Below are 26,783 nucleotides of genomic sequence, written 5' to 3' on the forward strand. Positions count from 1 at the left end.
TCCCGCCCTCCTTCTCCCTCTCTCTATCTCTGTCTCTGTCTCTCTCTATGTATATAATCTATTTATATTATATGATATATTTGCATTATATAAATATACTTCATATATTTATATATTTATGTATATACTATATAATATATTATATAAATATAATTCTGCCAATAAGAAAAATAGATCCTCAAAAGGGAAAAGTTACCTCTCAAAACTTATTGATGTACCCAAGATTATCATTCCATGTATCTACCTCTTAATCCCCTTTTTATTTCACATCTACATCAAATCTTCTTCCATTAATATAATTGCCAAGATGATAGAATGCGGGCTGATGTTTGATGGCCTTCAGAGAAGACCTTGAAAACCGAAGGGAAAGTAGGGAACACCCTGCCTTATAGGCAAGGGACAACCCAAAGATTATCAACCAAGAAGCATCCCCTAGATAATAAAGAAGAAGAGAGGAAGCATTGATGATGAGGAGGAAAACATTTACTTAACACAGAAGGTTTCTTCCATGATGTGAAAAGGTAAGAAAGAGGTGCTAGATGGAGGTAATCCCTGCATTTCCCAGGTGTCTGGCTGAGAGGATGAAAAAGAAGAAATGGGAACTAAGAAAGTCTGGGATGACTGAGTCTGACTTTCTTTGGAGATTTCCAGAGCATCTATCCTGGAGCTTCACAGTTGGAGGGAAGTAAACATCCAAACCCAATAAATGTTCTAAAAGAAAGCAACCCTCAAGGGGTGCCTGGATGGCTCAGTAGGCTAAGTGACCGACTCTTAGTTTCTGCTCAAGTCATAACATCAGTGTCATGAGATCCAGCCCTGCTTCAGGACTTCTTGCTCAGCCAGGAGTCTGCTGGAGATTCTCCCCCCTTCTCTTTCTGTCCCTCTCCCCTCCCCCACTTTCTCTCCCTCTCAAATAAATAAAGAAATAAATCTTAAAAGAAATAAACAAAAGAAAACAATCCTTGATGAAGAGTTTTTTTTTTAATTTTTGAAGAGTTTAAATGTCTCCTACCCACTTAACAGAAATTGGTATTTGATGGGATTTTTTTTCAGCAAGATTGAAGGTTTTACAAGAAATCTCAAACCCTGTGCAACTTTTCTTCTGAGAAACCTGAAGGTCTTCAAATTTCCATTGTAACAGCTGATGATGATTGCAGTGTGACCCCAGAATAGCATGACTGTGAGTAACGGTCTAGGACATCACAATGTTTTGACTTGATGCTTTTTTTCTTTTCTATAATATGCAAGCAACATGTTTTATTGGTAAAGTGGATTTTAATTTATGTTTATTCTTTGCCACTGACATATTATAAAACCAGTAGTTTTCATAATTTGAGAGAGTCAGGACACCAGATATTTGCTATGTAATTTTTTTTATATACTCAAATGCCTTTAGACAAAACAAGAGCCTAATTTAGCCACCCACTAGCCATGAAAGCATCTGGGGCACATAATATTTTTTCCATGGGGCCTGGATGACTGCTTTTGGTGCTTGTTTATTTGATCTGGGAAAACACAGCTCACAAACAGCATCTGGATTTCAGAGAAGGTTCCTATATTTGCCCCCAAATTCTCCCTTTCAGTCAATGCTATCCAAGTGACTCATCTGCAGGGTCAGAGAGTTGAGTTGCTCAGCAGAGACTAAAATGTAAGACTCCCTGGCTCATTCCCTGTAACCACCAAGCCCTACAATCTCCTCCATGGGTGTGTGGCATGGGAACCTGCATGAGGTTTTGCCAAGACCACCAGGGACTGGGAAGAAAACCAGATCTTATAGCCAAAAGTGGGCAATACAGTTCTGACAAGGGTAAGAGGGACCCTGGAGAGGTTTTCGAAGTTGTTTGTTTGGTTTAAAGAGTTCCCTGCTAAGAGCAGAAGCTGGGGTGCAGTGGGAGGAGAAACTTTTTTTTTCCATTAAAAGGTGTGACTGAGAACTTGCAATTTTTGATGACATGTTTCTCCCCGAGAGATCTTCACTATTGGCAGTCCCATTTGAGACACCGATGAAAAGCTGTGGGGCACAGTTTTCCAAGGTCTCCAAGAGAAACGCAACAGTTGTAACTTAATCCAGTTCCAGTGGGGCGAGTAGCTTAGAGTAAATGAAATAAATAGCAAGTGGCGCTTCTCGAACACTTGAGCGAAGGTGAAACAAGGCTAGGTCATGTCAGTGTCAGCTTGACCTGTACCTCTTATCAGCCTGAGAATTACGGCTTCCCCCGGTTTTGCCCAGCTCCTTTATTTACTTTATTGAATAACGTCTGGAAGCAGGCCACCTACCTAGCTTGACCTCCCTACCACTGTGGTTTTCAGCAATCTGTTTTCGGCAGATTTAACGCCAATCTGTTTTCACTGATTTATTGTATTGCTATGGCATCATTGAGACACACCTCGCCATGAAAGGAATGTTCATGGAACATGGAGATTTCTGTCATTTTAATGAATGCACAATAAGTTTAGACAAAGTGAAGAAATAGCTCATTTCTCAAACAGGCTCGTTAGCTGGTGACCCAAGTTAATGTCTAACTCTGGGCTTCTCACATTTTTTTTTAAGATTTATTTGTTTATTTAAGAGAGAGAGGGAGAGAGAGCATGACAGGTGGGGGGGGGCAATGGGAGAGGGAGAGAGAGGGTCTCAAGTAGACTCCTTGCTGAGAAGGGAGCTTGACACTGGGCTCGATGCCATGACCCTGAAATCGTGATGCTGAGCTGAAATCAAGAGTCAGGTGCTTAACCAATTGAGCCACCCAGGTACCCCTGGGCTTCCACATTTTTAATCTTCTTTTGTTTCTTTTTTGTTTTTAACTTAATTTTTGACATAAGGAAGAAGATTCCAGTTACTCTGCAATGTGTGAAATCAAGCTCAGTTATATCTTCAAACATGGTAAGTCTGCTAAGAACTGAAAAGTATGATTATGTTTAAAGGAATACACAAAATACAGGTTAATACTTATATAGCAGTAATTACATAGGGCCATGTCCTCAAAACAAAAAGAAAAAAAATCAAGCTTTTCCCTTCTTCTTGTAAGTGGGGGAACCTAATATTTAAATGTTACTAACTTCCCACAAAGACAGTCAATATTTAAATCCCTGGACTTGGGCAGCCCGGGTGACTCAGCGGTTTAACGCCGCCTTCATCCCAGGGCGTGATCCTGGAGACCCGGGATCAAGTCCCACATCAGGCTCCCTGCATGGAGCCTGCTTCTCCCTCTGCCTGTGTCTCTGCCTCTCTCCCTCCCCTTCTGTGTGTCTGTCATGAATGAATAAATAAAACCTTTAAAAAATAAATAAATAAAAATAAAATAAAATAAAATAAAATAAAATAAAAAATAAATCCCTGGACTTCTTCCATAGATGTATGCTGGATTAAGTTCCCTTACTCTTCTTACTTTTTCTTTTTTTTCTCTCTCTCTGACTTTCTCCACCTTTTCTTCTCCTTCATCCCTTTTTCTCTTCCTCTATCCATAATTTCACACCTCTTGGCTCTAGGATATCTTTTTTGTTTGCTTGTAATTTCTTCTGCCCTAAATGACAGTGCTTCTCTTGTCTTCTTGTAATATTATATTCTTGAGACTCACAGCTTTCTTTGTCATTTTAAAGTAAATTCATTGTTACAGACCAGATCTATGTTTTATTTATGTATTCTACAGTTCTGAAGAAATGTGCATAGCATTCAGAAACTTTGTTAGAAGCCCTCTCAAATCTTTCCAGTGCTTTTATGGTGAAACATTATCCATCCCAAAGCTAGATATCTTTTGTAGCAGCCATTGTCCAGCCCTGAATGATAATACTGGTAATGAAAAAAATAAAGATGAATATACCAAATTCAGCCTTTAAATAAATCCCACACCACATTTTCTTTCCAACACGTCCATAAAGTCTCATAATTTGGGGAGGCGGGGTTGTAGGTTAGTATAATCATAGCCTTTGGAATAGATAAACCTGACTTCAGATATTGGCTCTGCTACTCACTAGTTCTGTAATCATGACTAAGTTCATCTCTCTCTGCCTCATTTTCCTTATAATGCCTACTCTGTAATATTATGGTGAAGATCAATGAGAAATATCATGCATAGTATTAATATTACTGTATGTTACATAGTATACGTTCAATGGAGCTTTAATGTGATGGGCAAATATTTTTCATTGATGGGAAAGCAGTATCAAAACTGCCACCTTATGTAACTCACATTATTAACTTAAATAGCGTAAGAAAAAAGCACAATTTCTACAGTTTAAGTTAAATACAACTAATTATTTTTCATAGAGATAGTGTCTTGATTTGAGTCTTAACTAAATTAACTTTATTATAGACTCTGGCTTTGGGACATCTGGTACATTACTCTGGATGTTAAGCTGTCTTCTGAATAAAGTTTTCTCCCTACAATGGTCCCTAGCTGGTTGGTGGCAAGGCAACATTAGTCACCATAATATACTAAGCACATTGTCACTGCAAAGTGATTACCAAGGGGCCCTATTCCATTATTTCTATAATTCCCCAGGACAAATTACCTGAGCTCATTTACAAACCAGGTCTAGTATAAATCCAGAATGTCATAAACAGAGCCCAGAAATTTGTATTTCTCCTGGTTTTCTAGGGGCCATGAATACATTTAAGAATCGTAATGAAAGCTATATGTGACATCCATCACTTTTCTATTTTTTTTTTTAAGATTTATTTATTTATTCTAGAGGGAGTGAGCTAGAGCATGCATGCAATGGCAGGGGCAGGGAGGGAGCAGCAATGGGAGAAGGAGAGAAGCAGACTCCTCACTGAGCACAGAGCAGGATATGGGGCTCAATCTCATGACCTTGAGACCATGACCTGAGCTGAAATCAAGAGCTAGAAACTCAACCAACCTACTGAGCCTCCCAGGCCCCCCAACATCCGTCACTTTTCTCATCAGTTGCAGAACCTTCCTGGGTTTATAGTTTTGAAATCTACACAATTCACAAAATCACAGGTGCTGAGTACAACTAATCTTTACTGGATGTCAATGCCTTCATGAAGGTGAAGAATAGTAGTAGAAAATGTCTATTCATGTCTTAGAGTGGAGGCGGGTGGGGGGATGGGTGAAATAGGTGATGGGGATTAAGGAGTGTACTTGTCCTGATGAGCACGGAGGGTTGTATGGAGATATTGAATCACTGTGTTGTACACCTGAAACTAATATTACACTATATGTTAACTAACTGGAGTTAAAATTAAAACCTAAAAATAAAATAAAATAAAATAAATAAAACTGAATATAAAAGCAATTATCTTGAATTTAAATGGTCTAATGCTCTAATTACTTGAAAATTCCAGGCTAGATTTAAAGAAAAAAACTACTCTTCTGTTTATCGGAGACAAATTTGAATATCGTGGCACAGAATATTTGAAATTTCAATGATGAGGATATTATATTGTATAAATACTAACCAGAAGAACGAAGGTATATTAGGCAAATTTATTTAATGTCAAAGTAAACTTTAAGAAAAAAATATAAAAGATTTCTAAAAGGCTGTTTTCTTTAAGGTAAAAAGCTTAATTCACCAGAAAGAGATATCAATTATAAGTGTCATGTACCTTAAGAACATAACCTCAAAATATATAAAGAAAGGCTGACAGAAATAAAAAGAAATAAATGAGTTTATAATTAAAGAGGGAGATTTTAACACAGCAAGATAATAAATATAACAAGTAGACAAGAAAATACATCAGTAAGGAGGTAGAAGATTTTAATAACATGATTAACCAATTTCTTAGTTGACTATAGGGGCACCTGGGTAGCTCATTGATTGAGCATCTGCCTTTGGCTCAGGTTGTGATCCTGTGGTCCTGGGATCGAGTCCCACATCGGGTTCCCCACAGGGAGCCTGCTTCTCCCTCTGCCTATGTCTCTGCCTCTCTCTCTGTCTCTCATTAATAAAGAAATAAAATCTTTTAAAAAATTACAATGAAAATTGGGAAAGATTTTGATCTGGCTGAAAATAAAACTACATATCAAAACTTGTGAAATGCCACTAATGCCATATTTAGAAGTTTACAATGGTGGATACATTTATTAGAAAAGAAGCAAGTCTGAAAATAAATGAGCTATCATACATCTTAAGAAATTAGGAAAAGAATATCCAATTGAACAAAAGAACGTAAACAGAAGAAACTAATAAAGATAAAAGAAATTAATGAAATAGTAAACAAATAGACTAATAAAGAAGGAAGTTTCATTAAAAAAATATAGCGAAATTAATCAATGCTGGACAAGACTACCAAGAAAAGAAGAAAGAAGGTACAAATAAGCAATGCCAAAAAAGGAGAAGGGAGCAGCAGTGCTGAAGAGCCTGCGAACCTCTGAAAAAATCATCAGAGGCAATAAAATGATGTTGAGATTTGCTTTAAAATAATTCAGGGGAAGGGGGTAGTGGGAAGAATATGGATGAGATAAATTGGCATGTGTTAAAAATTGTCAAAGCTGTGAGATGAGTACCAGCTCTCTAATTTAGCATATGCTTAACATTTTCCAGGGTGGGAAAGGAAAGGAAAGGAGGAATGAGAGGGAAGGAGGAGGAAAGCAAAGAAAGAACTCAGCAGAGTATTATTTGTAAAGTGACTACATGTCTAGTTTATACTTTTTGACCTGATATCCCAACTGCTTCCTATTTTCACTTGAGTTGCCTTTTGTGACAAAACATTACTTTTAGTACTTATAATAAAATCATCTGGATGGATTGTGTAGACCTCTTCTTTGTACTGTCACCGTCTACTGTGGCTTTATCTAGTGGTGTATGAAATGTACGCTCAGGGCACCTGGGTGGCTCAGTTGGTTAAGCAGACGTCTGCCTTGGGCTCAGGTTATGATCTCAGGGGTCCTGGAACCCAGCCCCACATCAGGCTCTCTGCACAGTGGGGAGTCGCTTCTCCCTCTCCCTCTGTGTCTCCCCGCATGGCCCACTTGTGCTTTCTCTCTCTCTCAAATAAATAAAATCTTAAAAAAAAAAAAAAAAAAAAAAGAAAGAAAGAAAGAAAGAAATGTACGTTTAGTGAACAAGGTTCTCACTATAAAACTGAAGATGTTTATAATCATAAACTAACCCTAACCAGACTCAGTGCAGCAAACACCTCCCTTCACAGGCAGCAAGGAAGGCACTCACTGATTAAATTAGTTCATTTTGCAGGACAGCACCAGCTGACGCTGGGCTCCGGGGAAGATAGGAGACTAGTCATCTGACAGCCCCTGTTGGCTACTTGGCATTCTAGTGAGTTATGCCATGATTCATGCTGAGACTATGAGATGCATGAAACCACCAGGCTGCCAGAGGTGGAGTCTATGAGAAAAGTGAAAAATTACAGGTTACATGAGGAATTTATGTGGGAAAACAGCTGTGCAGCCCTGCCAGAAAGGGTATGGGCTAGAAAAATCTTAACTCTCTTGCTATAATGGTTTTGTCATTCACTGACTGGAGTAACATGTAGAACTATCTATATGTTTCTTTTACTGTTTGGTGATGCTTTTTTACTTTCTAAAAAATATTTTTGAATTTCAAAAAGCATATTTGGTAAAAATAAATTCTGGATTTCAGTTTCTCAAGAATGTTGCTGATAAACATCTGGACTACACAAATAGGAGTTTACATTTACCCAGTCATCATGGGAGTCAATGTTATTCCTGCTACACACACAAAAAAAGACAGAAGATACAAATTTACTAGCGTATCACTATCTTACTACAAAATTAATATTTGAGATTATTTCTGAAAACCAAAACAAGCAAAAGCAGCTGCAAAAGGTATATTTATATATCATGACTTTCCATTTAGATCAAATGACTGGTCTAAATTAATTCCACTCATTTTGTTAACATAAGATTCCTTGCACTCATATGAAAAGTAAAGTGACAGCTATGAATATATTGGCTCCATTAGTTCTCTAACTTCCTAAACATGTAAGCACTGGCTTTATTCTAGTGTCATCAGACACTTCAAATAGAAAATCAGTTAATTCAACAACTCTTCTGTTGTTTACACAGAGTGAAATGCTTGGAAGTTTATTCTGTTGAAAGTCAGAATGGGACATTTTTGTGAATGCTATTATAAATTTTCTTTAAAAGTTCAACAATAAAGACAAGATTATTCATTTCTGTGATAAAAATACAAATTTTGGTGAAACATGACACCAATACAAGGTAAAATTCTTAATTTCAAATTTGTGTCTTAGTCATTAGTTGTGCTATATACATAATTTAAAATTACACTCAAGAAACTACTACTTGAAATCAAAGCTCCAGTTGTCAATACTTACAGATATATATAAATTTTGACAAGGAACTACCAACATTTTGTGATAAACTTATTAAATTTAAATATACATACACCATAGCCAAACACACGTGCTGCCTTTGCCACTCACTATCAGATTTTAGAAATGTTCAAGCCTTTGAAGAAAAACTATTTAGTAATTCAACCTCAATGACCTACAATGCTTTTGAAGTTCTTAAAAAATAAGACTTCTGAAATTTGTCTTTATTTTTCCAAAATCAATTGTAAATCTTTAATGAAAATATTCATTAAGTGGAACAACAGAAAGCTTTAGTTCTTAGAATTACTAATTGCAATTAGGTAACAAATTTTTTAGAGAGAAATACGAATGTATCCCTTCATTAATAATGGAAGGAGGAACGGAAGAAATTAAATATGAGAACTCAAATGGTGTGTGAGATTTAACATTAAAACATTATGATTGAGATTTGTGATATGTCCACTTGTCATAAGAATGTTTTGATGGACCTTCTATTTTAAATTGGATAAATTTACATTCTGAACTAGAGTGGAATGAAATTGAAAAGGCCTACAATTTTACAGCATATAAATTTAGCAAATGCTCAAAGAATCGTAATCATAGACAACTTGTTTGATGAATCTTGCTAAGCAAAAACATTTTTAGAGAGATGTATTTTAAATTGAAGAGACATAATCTGTGAAAATATGTGGACTGATATATTTACACATTTCTTTATGAAAAAAATTTATTCTTGAAAACTATGATCTTTGAAGTACCTCAACACCTGTAGCAAAAGTATGCTCTCAATTGAAAATATCTCCATCTATAGAAAAACATCAGTTGAAATTGTCAACAACTTCAAATTTAGAAGGATGAGACTCAATTTTGAAAACACCACAGGAAATGCTATGAAAAAATTAAAAATAGTAAGGCAGTATTGTAAAAAAATATATTCTTCAGAAAAATATCAGTGACAAAGTAATATCAGTGATAAGCACAGCCAAGAAACCAACTAGGTAACATGAATATTTACTGAAAACAAATATTTGTATGTCATTTTATAATGTTTCGATACTCAGTATGAAGACTTGTTTTAATAAAAATAGATATGCTCTTTATATTTTATAGAATGGCTTTTATCTTTGAAAATAGATTGTCAGTAAAACCATTTTATAAGTACAGCAAACTGTTTTAGGTAAAGAAATAAATATCTAAAAAATTACCCAATTTTAATTATTTGCACTTCCCTTCTCAATCTCAAAAGTGTTCCAGTAGGATTATAAATTATATGATCACTATAATCATAAGCAACTTAAAGAAAATGAACTTAGATTACAAACATCAAAAAATTTCAATTTACTTAAAAATATATGATTACTGGGGTACCTGGGTGGCTCAGTCAGTTAAGCATCTGCCTCCAGCTCAGGTCGTGATTCCAGGGTCCTGGGATGGAAGTCCTGCATAGGGCTCCCTGCTCAGTGGGGAGGTCTGCTTCTCCCTCTCCCTCTCATGCTCTCCCAACCCCCATAATGCTCTCTCTCTGCCTGTCTCAAATAAATAAATAAAAATGCATATACATAGAATTACCAAAGATGAAAGAAGAAATCAAAAACATTAATAACACTATAGTGACCATTAAATAAATAAACTTGGTAAATAAATACTTTTACCTTTGTAACAAAACTTGACAAAGACATTGGCAGGGGGAAAGGGGGCAATTACAGACAAATCTAACTCATGAACATAGAAGCAAAAGCAAAATTCTTAAACATTGTATTAGCAAGCCATGCCAAGGTAAATACATCATGATTAATTTGGGTTTAGACCAAAGAGGCAAAGTTGGTTTAATATTAAAAAATAAATCAGTATACTTCAGCACATGAAGGAATCATGAAAGAAAAAAATATGGTTATCTCAATATTCGTAAAAACCATTTGCAAATATTCAATATACATTTGTGATTTTTAAAAATTCCTTGTAAATATAAATAAACTTTCTTAATCTGATAACAATATCTTCAAAAAACCTTCAGCAGACACTTTATTTTATGGTAATAAATTCTGAAATTTCAAGAATAAGAATAAGAAGCTTAATATCACAACTTCTCAAAATCATCATGGAAGTGCTATAAGAAAAATAAGAGGTGTAAGGATTGAAAGAGAAAAAAATAAATTATTATTTTCACTGAAAATAAGATTATATAGAAAGTTCAAATAGGGGCATCTGGGTGACTCAGTGGTTGAGCGTCTGCTTTTGGCTCAGGTCAGGATCCCGGGGTCTTAGGATCAATCCTGCATCTGGCTCCCTGCGGTGAGCCTGCTTTTCCCTCTGCCTATGTCTCTGCCTCTCTCTCTCTCTGTGTCTCTCATGAATAAATAAAATATTTTTTTAAAAAAAGAGAATTCAATAAGCAGCTTTTCAAAATTGCTGGGGAAAGATCCATATGCAAAAAATCAATTGCATTGTGGTGACTTGCTAACAAAATGGGAAGTTGAAGTTTTAAAAAATATCATTTCAGTCTTACCAAATAACCAAGTTTCTAGGAATAAATCTATAGAAAGCCCTGTAAGATGCTTACATGGAAATTTATAAAGTATACAGCACAGAAATCAAAGAAAACCTAAATAAATAAACTATTGGATATACATGCTTATGAAATGTAAAAATTAATTTTGTTAAGATGTCAGTTCTACCCAAATGGACCATACCCAATGGTTCTACCCAATGGTTTAATGCAATTCCCACAACCCCTGCAAAAAAAAAAAAAAAAAATCCTAAAGCATTTCTTTAATAACTTCAGCAGATTTTGAAGGGTTGACTCTAAAACTTCTATTAAAAGGCTACCAAAGTCAAGGCTATCTAGGAGCCATTTGAGGGAAAACCAGTAAAAGGATTTGTTCTCCTAGACACTAGATACCAAGACATATTTTAAAGTGACAATAATTAAGACAATGTGATATAGGCTCAAGGATTAACAAATAGGTCTCTGGAAAAAAGTAAAAAGAGTCTATACAGACCCACCCATATGTAGATACTATATTGAAGATGGCGGTGTTACTATACAACCACGGAAAAATAATAATCTTTTTGATAAATATTGCTGGGACAATTGGACTTAAATACGGACAAACTGAAATATCCTCTACCTCAATTATATGCAAATATCCATTTTTGATAGGTTGTAGATCCAAACATGAAAGGCAAACAATAATGTTCTAATGTAAAATATGAGAGTGTATGCATAACCGAAGGGAGAGAAAGTTTTCTTAACCAGAGTATAAAAGACATTATCCTTGAAGGAAAAAGAAAATAGTAAATTGGACTGTATTCAAAGTAAAAACTTTAATTTTTCAAAAGACATCAAGAGAGTGACAAAGGCAAGCCACAGAAAGATGACATTTACCATCTTTAAGTTAACAAAGTGTTCATATACAGGATATATAGAGAAGTGCTACAAATCAATAAAAAGATGACCCACTGAATAGAAAAAATGATCGAAATAATACTTCATTAGCAGCCAATAAATATATTAAAAAACACTCAACTTCATTGTCATCATCAGGGAAGCGCATATTAAAACCATGGTGCAATACCACTACATGCTTGCCAGGATGGCTAAAATGAAAAAGACTTAAAATAACAATTGATGGGAATGTAGACAACTGGAGCTCAGGGCTGGTCAAAGTATCACTTTGGAAAACTGGTAGCATCTATTAGAGCTGAACATACACATATCTTATAATCCAACAATTCTACTCCACAGAAATGCAAGCACATATGCACCAAAAGATTGGAACGAGAATATTCATAACATCATTATTCATCATAGCTGTACCTGAAAACTTTCCACATATCCAGTTAGGATATATTCTTCCCCGGGAAATCTATTCATAATTGAAAACAAGCTACAGTTACTTGCACAACTTAAATGAACTTCACTAATATATTGTTGAGTGATAAAAAAAATCAGATACCAAAGAATATACACTATATTACTGCAGTGTAGCATTAAAGGTCAGGATACTCACAGAATAAATGACCAGATCTTTTCTAGATTACCCAGATAGCTCAAGGTTTCTTAAAGTAACTTGGGGGGAAAAATCAGTCTTCTTGATCTTTGTGTGAAAAATACTGTTTCTGTTTGATAAATCTAGAGTATTGATCCTTTCCCTAGAGGGAATTATGCATGCTTGGTTAGCAGATTTTGGGGGAAAAAGTATAATAATATATTTTTTTGTAATAATATTATTATGTCATAGTATGTGGGTCCAAATCTTGATTCTACTATTTACCAGCTGTGAGATTTTAGTCAAGTTACTTACCTTCTCTGTGTCTCAATTAATTAATCTGTAAACAACAACAACAAACAGCTGATAACATTTACCTGACAGGATTGTTGGTTAAAGAGTTAAATTATACAACACAGGCAAAATATGTAAAGCTCCTAGCATTTAACAGTCACTTAATGACACTCATTAAGTGGGTGATAAAATTGTTATTATGCACTCTGGTGTTTTAACCATTAAGTTCATGAAAAGGAAAAGAACTAATATTCCCTGAATCTATTATGCTTCAGGTATGGCATCAGCTTATTTTTATATTTTAGTCAATCCACAAAATAATGTTACTGGGTAAAGATAATTCCTTATTGATCATATTAGGGAAACCTCATAGGAGAGCTTAAATAACTTGTCCAGGTCCAGACAGCTTGTTTTGGAATAAAGGCCTCCTTTTCATAAATATCTTGAATGTCATTTGTCTGGCAGTACATTTGACACCGTCCCCATGTGTACCTGCCCTTCTGTTTTATAAAGTAGCCTTCCTGTTTTTCAGGGTCAGGAAAACTCTCAGACCCCATTTTTTTTCTCTTGGTTTCATATTTCTTGTCTACTGTCTATCTGAGCAGCCGATCCCTCCCTAAACCCTAATCATTTCCTTGTGGATCCAGACCTACAATTAGGCTAATAGGTAGAGGGATGAAATAGATAGAAGGAGACATTCTATTAGCGGCTTTTTAGCATGTGCCCCTATAGGGAATAAAGGTAAATGGATTCACACCTTAGGAAGAGAAGTTACACTTACCCATCCCTGATTTATCACCACCACCATCATCACCCCCTCCTAACATACACGCTTTGCTGTTGTTTGCAGATTGATTTAAATTAGCCTCTAAGTAACTCAAAGCTTAAATAATGAGGTTCTAATATCCCCAGGCCCCCATGAGGGAGTGAAATTCAAAGACACAAAAACCAAGAACAAGAAAAAAGAGGGTCATTTCCATGTCTCTTAAAAATAAATGCAATATTTTACTTCCATGAGAAGTAAGGGACACGGGCTTGAGGGAAGGAATTCTATAAAGTATTAAGGAACGTCCCAGTGGTGAGGTAAAGGAAAACCAATCATGGCATCCACTACCTTGGCTGAGGCTGCTCTCCAGAAGGGCTGCCCAGTTTTCCTGCGGTAAAAGGGGAAGGAGCTAGCACACATATCTTACGAGCATAACCATAATGGACACTGACGCAGAGCTCTAAAAAAAAATGAATGGGCTAATTCTGACTTCTTGAAGTTCCTACAATTTCTAAGCACGGAGAGTCTTAGATGTCAATTTTCTAGCCTTTTCTCTCTGTAAAAGAGATTAAGTCATGCCACTGATCACCTAAATTATATAATCAATCTTTAATGCAAAATAATCATTAAAGTTGTACTGTTTTTTGGTTTGTTTATTTATTTTTATCCAAGTATCATTGATACAGTGTTAGATTAGTTCCAGTGTAAGGATGTTTTGTGGATACAGTTGTCAAGCATAGTAACTGAATTCCTTTTCTCTATAACCAGTTTGGCCACATCATTATAGTCAAAACCTGTAGATAATCAGGTAGTTTAAGTTAAATCAGAACCCCCCCCCAACATTTTCAAAACAAATAGATCAGTAGGTGATTATTCATTTCACAGAAGTTTGTTTTTTTAAAGCATCCACCATAGGATTTCTTTTTTTTTTAAATAGAAGAGCTGTCTGGTGTATTTAAATTATGATTCTAAAAAACTCCTTTTTTTTTTTTTTTTTTTTTTTACACCAGGGACTCAAACCAAGTGAAATATCAGGTCGGTCAAGTTGGGTTTGGAGAATATTTCGATGTTCTGGTTTTGTTCCATTTCAATTGCTTTAGAAAAATTTATAATGTCAGTCATAGCTCAAACTGACTCACAGAGGCTTTTTGGAGGGAGTAAAGTTGAGATTGGGGGGACCTGTGGTTTGTTCACAATGCCATAAAGAAGAATAATTTAGAGTTTTAATTTCTTTCAGACTTGAGTCTATTAATGGAATTCCTCTTTCTCTTTAGCTCATAGTTTGATTTTAGTAAACACTCTTAATTTACATATATATAACTTTTCAGAAAAGAAAACTTCTTTGCCTAAAATGAAGTAAATCTGAAACACAAACTAATATTTCTACCCTCTATAAAAGAAGAAACCAACAAAAAGCTGCAATTTTTATAATGATATTAGGTATCTGTAAGTGTTACTCAAGCTTTTCCTCTAAACTGAACAACTCAAATGTCATTAACATTTACCCATAATTCCTGTCTTCAATTTTTTCCATCTTCCAGTATTTTTTTCTCTAAATCATCTTTACCTCTCTATCTTTTCTGTAAGTGTAAACCAAATTTGCAGGTAATATGCTAGTAAAGTCTTGACCATTTCTGAGCATATGAAAAATGCTCATTTTGTCAGTCTCTCTCTGTTCAATTCTATCCCATATATTATCTTAACTCTTTTATTTTCCTCTGTTTTTAAAGACAAGTCACATATATGTTTTATTTCTAGATCATTGTCAGATTAGCTTGTGTCAAGTAGTCATTCTCTATTTTGTATTTCATTGTTTAGATTAAATCCTTGCACTTCTTTCCATTAACCTCATTCTATTATTAATATTCTGTATTTCTCTTAAAAAAAAAACAATAGCATCATCCAGAAGACTTTTTTAAGATTTTATTTACTTATTCATGAAACATGGAGAGAGAGATAGAGACATAGGTAGAGGGAGAAGCAGGCTCCCCACAGGGAACCCAAGGCGAGACTCGATCCCAGGATCCCAGGATCACGATCTGAGCCAAAGGCAGATGCTCAACTACTGAGCCACCCAGGCATCCCATCACCTAGAAGTCTTTTGAGCTAATTTCTACATATATCCTTCATGTCATTAGAAAGAATATGGAATAACAGCAGTCTGAGATCTATAGCGATAACACCCCGACTCATCCACCCCAGGCACAGAAAAGCCTTGTTTGAATGGAAGAGACTAAGAGTGTCCCTGATGAAGAGCATGGATTTTGGAACAAACAGACCTGACTTTGAGTCACAGCCGTGCTACATTGTCACCATGTGACCTTGGGATATTGACTTAACCTGTCTAAAGCCTCTATTGCTGCCTCTTTGAGGTGATCACTGAATTACTAGGATGAATAAATGACATAAATGTCATCCCTATGGAAACTGTTAATACCTAGTATATCCTCAACACCATTTTCATTATTTTTACTGTCATTTTCTTTTTGCGCTGTGACAATCAGTGTTATGAGAATATATGTCTGATGGAGAGGACAATGAGAAATTGGGGAGCATATGAGCAGAGAAGTCTATCTTTGAAATTTCTGGGAGATTTTCAAATCCTCTGCTTCTCTAAGAGATTCATTTGTTGACACTGACTTAGCAAAGTGGATGATGTAGAGCATAAGACAGCATCATTATCCTTGCCATCATTGAAAGACATCAATCCAGTCATTAAAAAAAAAAAAATGCCATGCTACAGCCTGACCTCTCAGAGCACAACTGATGTCATACAAATTGACAAGCAAATGAAAAAAAACAACCAGAGCAGCATTGCTGGAATAGCCATAGGAGAATATAAATCAATACATATGTTCTATCAAGTATTTTGGGAAGTAGGAGAAGAGTATAGTATAAGCAAAGAAATCCATAGGCACCTATAGTTCAAAAGAAGAAACAGTCTTCTTTGTATGAAAAGACTGCCTTCAAGTTTTCTTTGGGTGATGGTTGATGGTGCCAGGAAATCACATCGCTTTACATTGCATAAAGACTATGTGTATACAGAACCGTGGATACCAACACAAGTTGTTTCGCCTTGGAATAAAATCTGACTGTTTTCTACATATTTAACCAGAACATCCATTTGAAACTACTCAACTTTTGGAGAAACATAGTGGTATTTAGAATTCTATTTAACAAATTTACTAATTACTGTGTTAAACATTCATGAGTCTTGGTAAAGAGACTTCAATCTAAAAGTCTCAGACATTGCAGTCAGTTTATACTCACTATTACCAGGCGACTTGCTGGTTATATAGTTATAGTTTCTGAGCCCTTAGTGATTAGGTGCCCAAGCATTTTGATAATGTGCTCCATTATTCTTGGAACTCACTACATGGCCTTCTCCACCTCAGGACTTCACTCACAGGGATTTTAATTGGAACTCTGTTTTATTGTTTAATGAGAAGGGAAATAGTATCGACCCTATCTCTTATTCTAGTATAGGAAGAAGAATAAATGTGCATCCCATGTTTTATAGACATGTTTTATATATGATTGGCCTTTGTTTTAACTTCTTTTTGTTACTCCTAATACCCTATTATGCTGCTTTTGAGAGAAAGTCCTATTTTATTTTCTTAGACTAGACGTTATGAACTGTTACATCTCTACGCTTTTGTCTCTACAGTCCATAATCCCAGGATGCCCTTCTCCCCTGTCTTTTGACATCTATTCATGCTTCATATTAAAAAAAAAAAATAAGTGCATTCCAGGGGCACCTGGGTCACTTGGTCGTTAAGCAACCAATTTTCTGTTTTGGCTCAGGTCATGATCTCAAGGAGTTGAAATTGAGCCCCATGTCAGACCCTGCACTCAGCATGGAGTCTGCTGGAGGTTCTTTCCCCTTCCCTCTCTCTCTCCCCTTATGCTCCTCCCCCTGCTCTCTCCCTCTCTTTCTTTCAAATAAATATATCTACAATTTAAATTAAATATATTCTTTCAGAGAGAGCATTCCATGATCCCTTCAAATTACCCTAGCTGAGCAGAATCAATAGAGTCCTACTGTAGATTTCTACGGCATGTTTTTTAATGGACGTCTAGTTGGCATACTAGTTCCATTAGTCTCAGGTGTACAACATAGTGATTCAGCATCTCTGTACACTATGCAGTGCTCACCACAAGTGTAGCTGCCATCCATCCATTACAGGTATTGCTATTACAGTACCATTGACCATATTCCCTATGCTTACCTTCCACTTCCATGACTCACTCATTCCATAACTGGAAGCCTGTACCTCCCACTCTCATTCACCCATTTTGCCTACTACACTTTGTTCATGCATCTATCTGACTTGTTTATTTAATGTGACTTGTGAAGTACTAATCCCAGTAGGGGCATTTAAGGGCAGCAACAGCAGCTCGAGCAGGGACCAGCAGACAAGGCATCTACAAGGGCCAGCAGTAGCAGGGATCTCAGGGGATTTTGACAAGACCAGGAGGCATTACCACAGTGAACTGGTCTGGGAGAGAACCAAAACGGTGTTTGCAACAATGGGGACCAATGCTTTAGTGAGTGGGTCACGCCTGGATACCGCTGAGTAATCTGAAAGGAAATAGAGCCAACAAAAAAACTCTTTGGGGAGAATCATTTTGATCCTGTTTTAACCCCTGGAAAACACTAGATGTATTTATGAACTCATTTTTCCCTTTCAAATTGCAATTCTTGGAGGCAGGGAATGTTTTCTTCTTTCTAAGTCTGGGTTGTGGTCTTGCACATAGAAGCTGCTCAGAAAAATCTATATTGAGTTACATTATTTCAATCAGCTTTTTTGAATATTAGACCAGTTAGATTATTACTTCAAGAATTTCTAGGAGTCATTCATCATAAGAAAAAGATCAATGGTGATTTTCAGTATTTGTCAGACTTTGAAATGTGCCTTGGCTTACATGCTGAACAAACCAGAAGATGAGAACATTTGAGGTTTTACTTCTCTTTCTTCCTGTGCACTGATTAAACCTAATTTCCTATTGTCAGTTTCTCGTCCTTTCTTCCAAAATTGCTTTCAGAAAACATAGCTGTTTTTGGCATAGCTCTTTGCACACGGAACTTTTCTATTCAACTCCGAGCATAAGAATCACTTCATTAAATAATAATAATAATATCCCTAATTTATATATCACTTTACACTTGTGATACACAGACACACATTCTCTCATATGACTCTCAAACCAACCCTCTTTAAATAAACAGGGTAACTATGATTGAATCCATTATCTATGTGGAAGCTGAAATCATTAGAAGCCAGTAAGTCAGAGTTCAAACTAGGTCTTCTGTCTCCATATTTATATTCTTTCCACTGCACTAGAAGACATCACATCCTGGTACTTTCCCTCCAACTTTGCTCTGGGAACATCTAGAAAGCACTTGTGAGCTCAGGTTTCCTATTCACCGCCATCTCTCTCTTGACCACATCCCTTCAAACTCTGCCCTTTGCAGATTTTGACCTCTGAGTGTCTCTGGACTTACATAATGGATTTGTTCTTCCCAGGGTAACCAAGTAAAATATAACAAATACAAGGAACAGCAGAGTGGGCAAACACAAATATGTATTGGCCTATTAAATCATCTATTCCCCAGAACAATGGTTCATAGAAATTGGAGATGGAAAAGACCTATGAGGTCATCTTATCCACCCCCAGGACAAAGCAGGTTCAAGCCCAGAATACTAACAGCCAAGATGTCATTTTGTTTCCAGCCCTGCCTTTGAGGCTCTAGATTGTATCTGCTGCTGGAATCTGCTGGAGGGGAAACAGCAAAGTGATCTCTAAGTTGGAGCATAACTGGGGTCCCCAGGGCCTCACTGCTCTGTGCAAAGGACAGTGAACTTGGAATCTATCAATCCTCCCCTAATGGATGTGGTCCTAATCAGCAGTGATTCCTGCAGAGGCTTTCACAGGTGAGTGGTTGAGAATGAAAATCTGACCTCATAAAAGGCCACAAGCTCAAATCCTTTCTGGTCAGAATTGGCCAATGGGAATGTCCTACTGCACGCAGACGGTTTGAATCATGAGAAACCTGCCAAAACCTGCACCTTGGGTTTATTTTTCTCTATCATTTCCTAATTTATCACTGAGGCAGATCGGTCAGGGAGGTGGAGTGCTGAACATTGCGAGAAACCCCTCAGGATCCCCTAAAAACATCACTGTTTGTAGAGCGACATTAACATAGAGAAGCATCCTTTATGTGGACCTTCTTACTTTAACCCTTCTTATTTGAAAGAAGACTTCGTTAAATATTCTTGGAAGAAAGCAGATCCATGTTCTGAAGGCATAGGGAGACTACTGTGCTGAGAGCTTTACAAAAATCGATAATATAATAAAAACAAAAACAAAAAAGGAATAATAACCGAGTTCAGATCAGCCATGTGACCAGCAGTAAGGTAGTAAGGTACTTCCCTCTTTCCCTTAGAAAATAAGAGTGTCAAATCTCTTTGCTTCTAAGATGCATTCTACATCTCAACCCTCCAAAAGAGCCCCAAATAACTATTGATTTTCCACAAAGCCTGTGGAAAAATGACTCCCCTTTTTCTCTGATTTGTCAAGATGCCCTCCACCTGACCTAGGAAGAGAGCTTGGAATGGCAAGAGATGGACCTCCTTTTCATGCTTTGGTTTTCAGAGCTCAATCATATTAGTGCCTTCTATGATGAGAGATTCTAAGAAAACAATCAGTAAGTTCAGAAAAACATGGCACCCTGTATGAGTTCAAATTCCTCCAGAAGCTTTGGGCAGGAAGGAGCTCCAAAGCAGCACCCTCTCTCCATCCCTCTTCCTCTCCATCATCCCTTCCCAGGTCCAGCAGGTCTGTTCGTGCCACCTTTGGGAAACACTTCTCTCTTTTATGCCCCAGGCGTTCCTAAAGAACTCCTAGTCTGAGTTCCTGGCTCATTAGAAAGTTATTCACTTGTGGCCTCAGTAGCAATAAAGACTTAGCTCTTTCAATAACCCATCTTTAGCCAACATTGTGTGTTCAAACTCAGCTTTGTGGGGTGCCTGGGTGGCTCAATCAGTTAAGTATCTGCCTTCAGCTCAGGTCATGATCTCAGGGTCCTGGGATGGAGCCTCGCATTGGGCTCCCAGCTCAGTGGGGAAGTCTGCTTCTCCCTCTGTCCCTGCCCCCTCCTTGTGTGCTCTTTCTTTCTTTCTCTCTCTCTCTCTCTCTCTCTCTCCCTCTCAAATAAATAAATTAATTAATAAGTTCTTTAACAAAAAAAAAAGTTCCTTCTTACTTGTCCCTCTTCCCTTCTCTTGTCACTTTTGGGTCATTGTGTTCATGATACAAACCCTCTCTGTTTCCCTCTCTGAATTGCTCAGTCCTCCCTGAGGACCAGCCTCCACCCCACTCCATCTGTCTCTTTCCTTTCTCCCTGCCCTGCTCCTATGGCCTTACTGTCCCTTCACCATCTGTCAGCAGGTGAAATGTGAAATAAGCCACCAATATACCTCAGGGCTTAAGAATTTCAGAAAAGATTCACCTCACCCCCTTCAGGCCCCAAGTGCTCTATTTCTGAATCATCAGGTGCAAAATACGGTCTGCCTGTCTCTTCACTGGCCAACAGCTGATAACATAATATATTCCACTTGCACAGATTATTTTTTATGCTCTCACTTGTTTTTGTTAATAGGAAAAAGAGGATAGAGTATTGAGAATGAGAGAAAGAAGACAAGAATGGAAAAACTGAGCAAATGTTTTCTCAGTTCATCTTCGAGCAAATTAAGAAAAGCTGAATCAAAGTATAACTTGCCCCTTACTTGAACCTCTGAATTTTCTCAGGGATAAAAAGGACTGACATAATTGTATCAGAGTGAACTGGTAAATGCTCAAAGCAGGCAAAAATAAGGTAATAAAGTTCTGTATGGGAGGCCTGAGTTGGGGAATGACAGCTCTGGGTATATGTGAGTGTCACCTACCCCAAGCATCTACTGATGCAGAGGTAGGAGCTAACATCTCAATGATGCAGTAGGAGGAAAAACATTATAAAAGACTCTGGGATCTGTGCTGCAAATGCCCTCAGTACCTTTGATGGGTTTGTTAACCCTCTCGGCACCATGTCTTAAACAAGCATGAGAGCCCAATTACACATGGCTCAGTAGGGAGAATTAAGCTTGATTCTCTTAGGATCCTCTTCCTCACTTGCTGCTTGGTTTGACTACTTTTAATCCAGTGTGTTTTGGGGCATTGGAATGGGGGAAATAAGATTTGTTTTAAATTTCAACTTTTAGATTTGAATATTTGAAAAAAGGAGGAAAAATCAGTCAAGTATTACGATCACTAACCATTCATACACACACACACACACACACACACACACACACACACACACACACACCTTGGTCCACCATCTATTTGATACTCAAAGCGTGATTCCTGGACCAGAAGCATGAGTCTCACTGGGCAATTGTTAGAAATGCAGAATCTGGAGCTCCTCCCTAGGCCTATGGGCTCAGCAGCCGGCTGCGTTTTTATAGGAAGCCTAGGTAAATTGTTTGGGCAGCATGATCCTACAGCCATCCTAAAAGGCAGAAAGAGGGGCACAGTCTGACAACACGGAAGGGAGGCATGTAATTGTGAAGACTGTGATAAATTGGAGAACATTTCCTTAACCTTACTTTCAGCCTATGTCAGGAATAAAGTAGGACAGTAATCAACACGTTGCACTTTGTTGTTTCTAAGGCAAGTCTGAATCTGTCACTCTCACCCTAAAAGCTCAATCTGAAATTCCAATAGGTGCCTCCAGCAGAACAATGGTGTTTCACACACAACTGCAAAAATCACCCAGGAAGGCTTTCCCCGGGCAATGTAACTGGGTCTCACATTCCGGTACCCAGTCCAATCAGAGTTGTTTTTCTAAGGATAAAATAAACTTTTAATTAAAAATAAGCCCAAGCAGGCACCCGTGTTGCTCTCTAGTTGCTAACTGAAACAATAACACACTATTTCGTATAAAATGAAAAAGAAATGTCATTTGGTATCTTTTTCACCAAATAGTTTTCAATTGCTGTTTAAGCTAATTGCTTTATTTCCATAGAAACAAAACTTACCACAAGCCTTTCCTTAAAGTCAAAATAGCCTTCCAGGGCTCCATGGCTTCAGCCACACTTTGAAGCTTAAGCACTGTTTGGCTGAGCCTTTCTTCTTTTTGCTTAGTGATACCTGCCTGCAAACCATTCCGTTTACACCCTGCTCCAGTAGCACTGTTGGAGCTTTGCTGGTTGGAGAACAAGGTTTCGGACACCAGCCCCAATCATGAAACAAAGCTCCCTCCCCACAGTCTCCTGTGCAGCAGGGAACACGTTTCTCTGATGACACCAGACTTTCTTTTTTTTTTTTCCTCCAAGACCCTAAGCTTTCTTTTTTTTTCCCTCCAAGACCCCAAGCTCACCTTTGAGACTTTCCTCAGTATAGATTTCTACACTAACTTCAATAGGTGTCTATACCCTTTCCTTGCTTTTTCAGAGACTTCAGGAATTTGCTTTTAATTAAAGGAGATAGATCATTCTCCCCTCACAAAGAGTTTTTGATAGATCTTTTTATCAACCTACAGGGTAGTTTCTTCCATGATGTTACAAAGCATGTTTGTTTGAAGGAGTCTTCATTGGCACCATGTATGAGGATGGCAAATTATAGGGAAACGTGTGTGTGTGTGTGTGTGTGTGTGTGTGCTGCTTTATTCCAACATAATTATCTGCTCATAAAATACTTGAGAGGGAGAGAAGTTTCATGAGGGACTTTTCAAGATCAGAGAACTCAGCAATAGGAGTGGGATCATCTGGCCTGAAGACAAAATTTCTTACCCCTACCGAGGTTAAGAATATGTGCCCCGAGGCACCTGGCACCTGGGTGGCTCAGTGGTTGAGCATCTGCCTTTGGCTCAGGTCATGATCCCAGGGTCCTGGGATGGAGTACTGCATTGGGCTCCCCGCGAGGAGTCTGCTTCTCCCTCTGCCTATGTCTCTGCTTCTCTCAGTCTGTCATGAATAAATAAATAAAATCTTAAAAAAAAAATGTACCCCAGAGTTCACAGCCATGGGCCAAGCCTGACTTGGCCAAAACTGTATTGGCAAATTGGACAAATTACTTATCTGTATCTTGGTTTCCCCATCAGAATAATAAAAGAACCTACTTATTAGTGTCATTGAGAAGACTGAATGAGTTAATATGCAGAGAACACCTAAAATATCTAGCATATAGCAAGCACCACATAAATAATTACTATTATTAGTTGTAGGCTATGGGGGCGGGGGGGATGAAGCAATTTTCCTAATGTGTTCCGTGCTATAGTTGAATTCACCATAATTCTAGGTTTTGCACAATGTAGTTTTTTTTTTTTTTCATCTGACAGCCTTGCCCTCAAGAAGTCTTAAGCGTTTCATATTATCCTCCCACCAATTACCAAGGTAATATACACATGCATCCTTCCTGGAATATGGGGGGACTGAGGAACTAATAGTAGAGCTGACTTAATTATAGAAGAAAAACAGAGGCTGGCCTTTGCCATCGCTTTTGATGCCCAGCCAAATATTCTTTCAATTAAAAGACACTTCTTTAAAGCTAGTTTAAATCTGTTTTGACCTTGGAGGGGCCGAGAACTTCTGGTTTCCAGCTTTTCTATTAATTGAACTTGCCCACCAGGCATCTGGGTGGCTCAGCAGTTGAGCGTCTGCCTTTGGCTCAGATCATGATCCCAGGATCCTGGGACTGAGTCCTGCATCAGTTTCCCCCCGGGGGGGCCTGCTTCTCCCTCTGCCTATGTCTCTGCCTCTCTCTCTGCGTCTCTCATGAATAAATAAATAAAATCTTTCAAAAAATAATAATTGTACTTGCCCACCGATAAATAGTCCCACTGCTGGAAATCCCCTCAAAGGCTAAAAAAGAGATGATGGAGGACTTCATGTGACTCAGAGGGCCTGAGCCTGAGACGATCCTGCACGACACAAATGGGGAACATCCTCAGTCTGTCGTTTCCCTATACTAATCCACAAAAGCGGGGGCCAGGTCTTAGGTTACCGGGTGCCTAGGATATGGTCGAAAACAGGAATCTTTGAGAAACAGAAGGAAAAGACCTACGTCACCTTTGAAAAAACAAACAGGATGAGAACAAAAGGAAGAAATGTCTTCCCTCTCTGTGAATTCTTGGTTTACTGGAAAAACTGAATTGCTCCGCTGCCACGCTGCTTTGGGTCCCTTGTTCCCTTTCCAAGGTAGTTGTTGTGTGCAGCATGAGCCACAGGCCCCAGAGCCAACCTTAACAAGTAGGTGGTTCCCAGGAAAATTTTGCCCCCCCATCATAACCCCCCCCCCAGATTGTGGTGCTTCTCCAAACTGCCTTCACACTTCTGCCTTCAGTGAATGGAGCTGGAAATCTTGTGAGGACATGTTTCCTGGAGGGTGATTTTGAGACTTTCTTGCTTCTCGTGTCAGCCCAGACCAGAGAGACAAAGCCAGAGTTGGATTGGAGAGGCAAAGAGAGGAACATAGAGCCGAGGAGACATCACCATTCCTAGCAACTGGTCCCATAAAGTCTGGAGTAGAGGCTTCAGTTGGTTCTCATTTAATCTAAACCCATTTATTGCAATATCGAGCACAAGCTATTATACTTTGTAATCGGGCCCCAAAAAAGGCACAGCCAACTGTGCACGCGTTGCTCAGAGCTGGAATACTTGGGCCGGGAGGTAAGACATGTGCCCTGGTTGGAGTGGGGACAAACCTGCTCTGGTTCCAGATTGCAGCCCCGCACCATGAGCTTCACGTTTCCCTGCCTATACAAACACCAGCACAGTTTGGGAAACGGGTGTCCCCCTGGCTGCGAGTTGGCTGTTACCCTCCCGGGTGGGCTGGGCGCTGTAGGCTTGGACTCACTCAAACACCTCCAAGTACTTCTCAGATGTTTTGGGTTCGGTAAAACCCTCAAGTGTGTTTGGCCTGCTTGTTCCCCTCCTTTTTTCAAGCCCCTGCGTGTTTCAAGGGAAATTTAATCCATATGTTTCTGATACATTTACACTTAACTCATCAAAATATTGTTTCGTGAAAACCACTGGATGTCCAGGGCACTTTAGAAGTTCTTTCAATGGAACTTTTGAAAGCTTTTTTTTCTTAGAAACAGGAAGTCACATTTGTGCCAAAAGTTGAAAGAGCTCGAACCTCAAAAAAAAAAAAAAAAAAAAAATGGAATTCTATCTGGAGTTCCAAATCCACAGGTTTCCAGGGGGTTCTAAACTTGGCAAAGCATCTCCTGTTTTGGAAGCCAGAAACCTATAAACAGAACCCAGCCTTAGGTTCCACATTCTACCCAGGAGCAGACCCACGTCTCCGCTCCATAAAGTGAGAGAGAAAACTCACTTCGCAAGGGAACTGTGGTGACTGCACCTCGTAGCAAAGACAACCTTTGGTGTTTGGGGAGGACCATCCAAACCTGTGCAGGAGGACCTGAGCTTCGTTCGTGCCATGGGATACGTTTGACTATTGCAAGTGCTGGTAAATTATAGGTTCCCCTATATGCCCAAATCCTCACTTTTTAAAAATAGAAAGTAAGAGATTTGGGCCAAGGGTGCTTTGTTGCTGCAGAGCCCAGATGAAAACCAGGGCCAGGAGCAGGAGCTGATAGTGGCAGGACAGAACAAGGCTTTCCCCTCCTTGGCTGTAATTACTATGACTTTGCATCAAGGTCTTGCCAAGGGGACAGTTCGCAGCCCCTTCCCTCTTGCCCTCCTGCTACAGGTTTCATTTTCCTGCCCAGGGTCTCGAACTTGAGCCCATTAGAGACAAGTTTCGTCATCTGGTTTCTCCCAACATTCATCAGGCCTCTGCCAGCTTCATACTTTAAGAATCTCATAAAAGCTATCTGTTATTGTCCAGACATGATTCTCTACAACCACTCCAAATGAAACACTTTTCATCAGGGTAAAACACAACTACATTTTTTTTTTTTTTGGCTCAACTCTGGGGCAACTCTAGCTATTGTCCTCTAAGGCCCAATGGAAAGGAGACCTTTTATTCCATGTTTGCACCCCTCGTCTTGCAGACTGGCTTCCCAACCCAATGCCTTGAGAAAGAATACTCATTCGCTCATCTGTCTTAATCCTGAGCCACCTGAGGGTGACCAAGAAGAGTTCAAGTGTTCCTCTGAGCTCACCCCCACTGAACTGTCCCCTAATTGAATAGACTGAATGCTTGTGTCTCCTGAAAATCCGAAAAATCTGTAGGTTCATCCTCTAATCCCAATGTGATGGTGTTTGGAAGTGCGACCTTTGGGAAGTAATTAGGTTGTGAGGGTGGAGGCTTCACAAATGGGATTAGTGCCCTTATAAAAGGGACCCCGAGAGATCCCTCACTCTATCAGCTTCATGAGGATGTACTGAGAAGTCAGCAGTCTGCACCCAGAAGGGGGGCTCCCACCAGTACCTGACCATGCTGGCACTCT

The 26,783-nt window shown here is 38.4% G+C and overlaps 1 long non-coding RNA gene across 8 annotated transcripts in view; it reads left to right on the plus strand.

The window, feature by feature from the left end:
• The window catches only part of LOC102156548, a 76,684-nt gene extending 55,465 nt beyond the window's left edge, over positions 1–21,219 (plus strand). For 3 of the 8 annotated variants that reach the window (XR_005380003.1, XR_005379995.1, XR_005379997.1), the window contains 4 exons: positions 1,054–1,180; positions 2,821–2,881; positions 19,060–19,260; positions 20,988–21,219. This is a non-coding gene — a long non-coding RNA (uncharacterized LOC102156548). Of the gene's footprint in view, positions 1–565; positions 812–1,053; positions 1,181–2,820; positions 2,882–19,059; positions 19,262–20,987 lie in introns of those variants that run through there. The other 5 variants (XR_005379999.1, XR_005380001.1, XR_005379998.1 and 2 more) reach the window with 3 other exon arrangements.
• The last annotated feature ends 5,564 nt before the right edge of the window (positions 21,220–26,783 follow it).

This window comes from Canis lupus, chromosome 27, assembly GCF_011100685.1.
Source record: "Canis lupus familiaris isolate Mischka breed German Shepherd chromosome 27, alternate assembly UU_Cfam_GSD_1.0, whole genome shotgun sequence".
Lineage (NCBI taxonomy): Eukaryota > Metazoa > Chordata > Mammalia > Carnivora > Canidae > Canis > Canis lupus.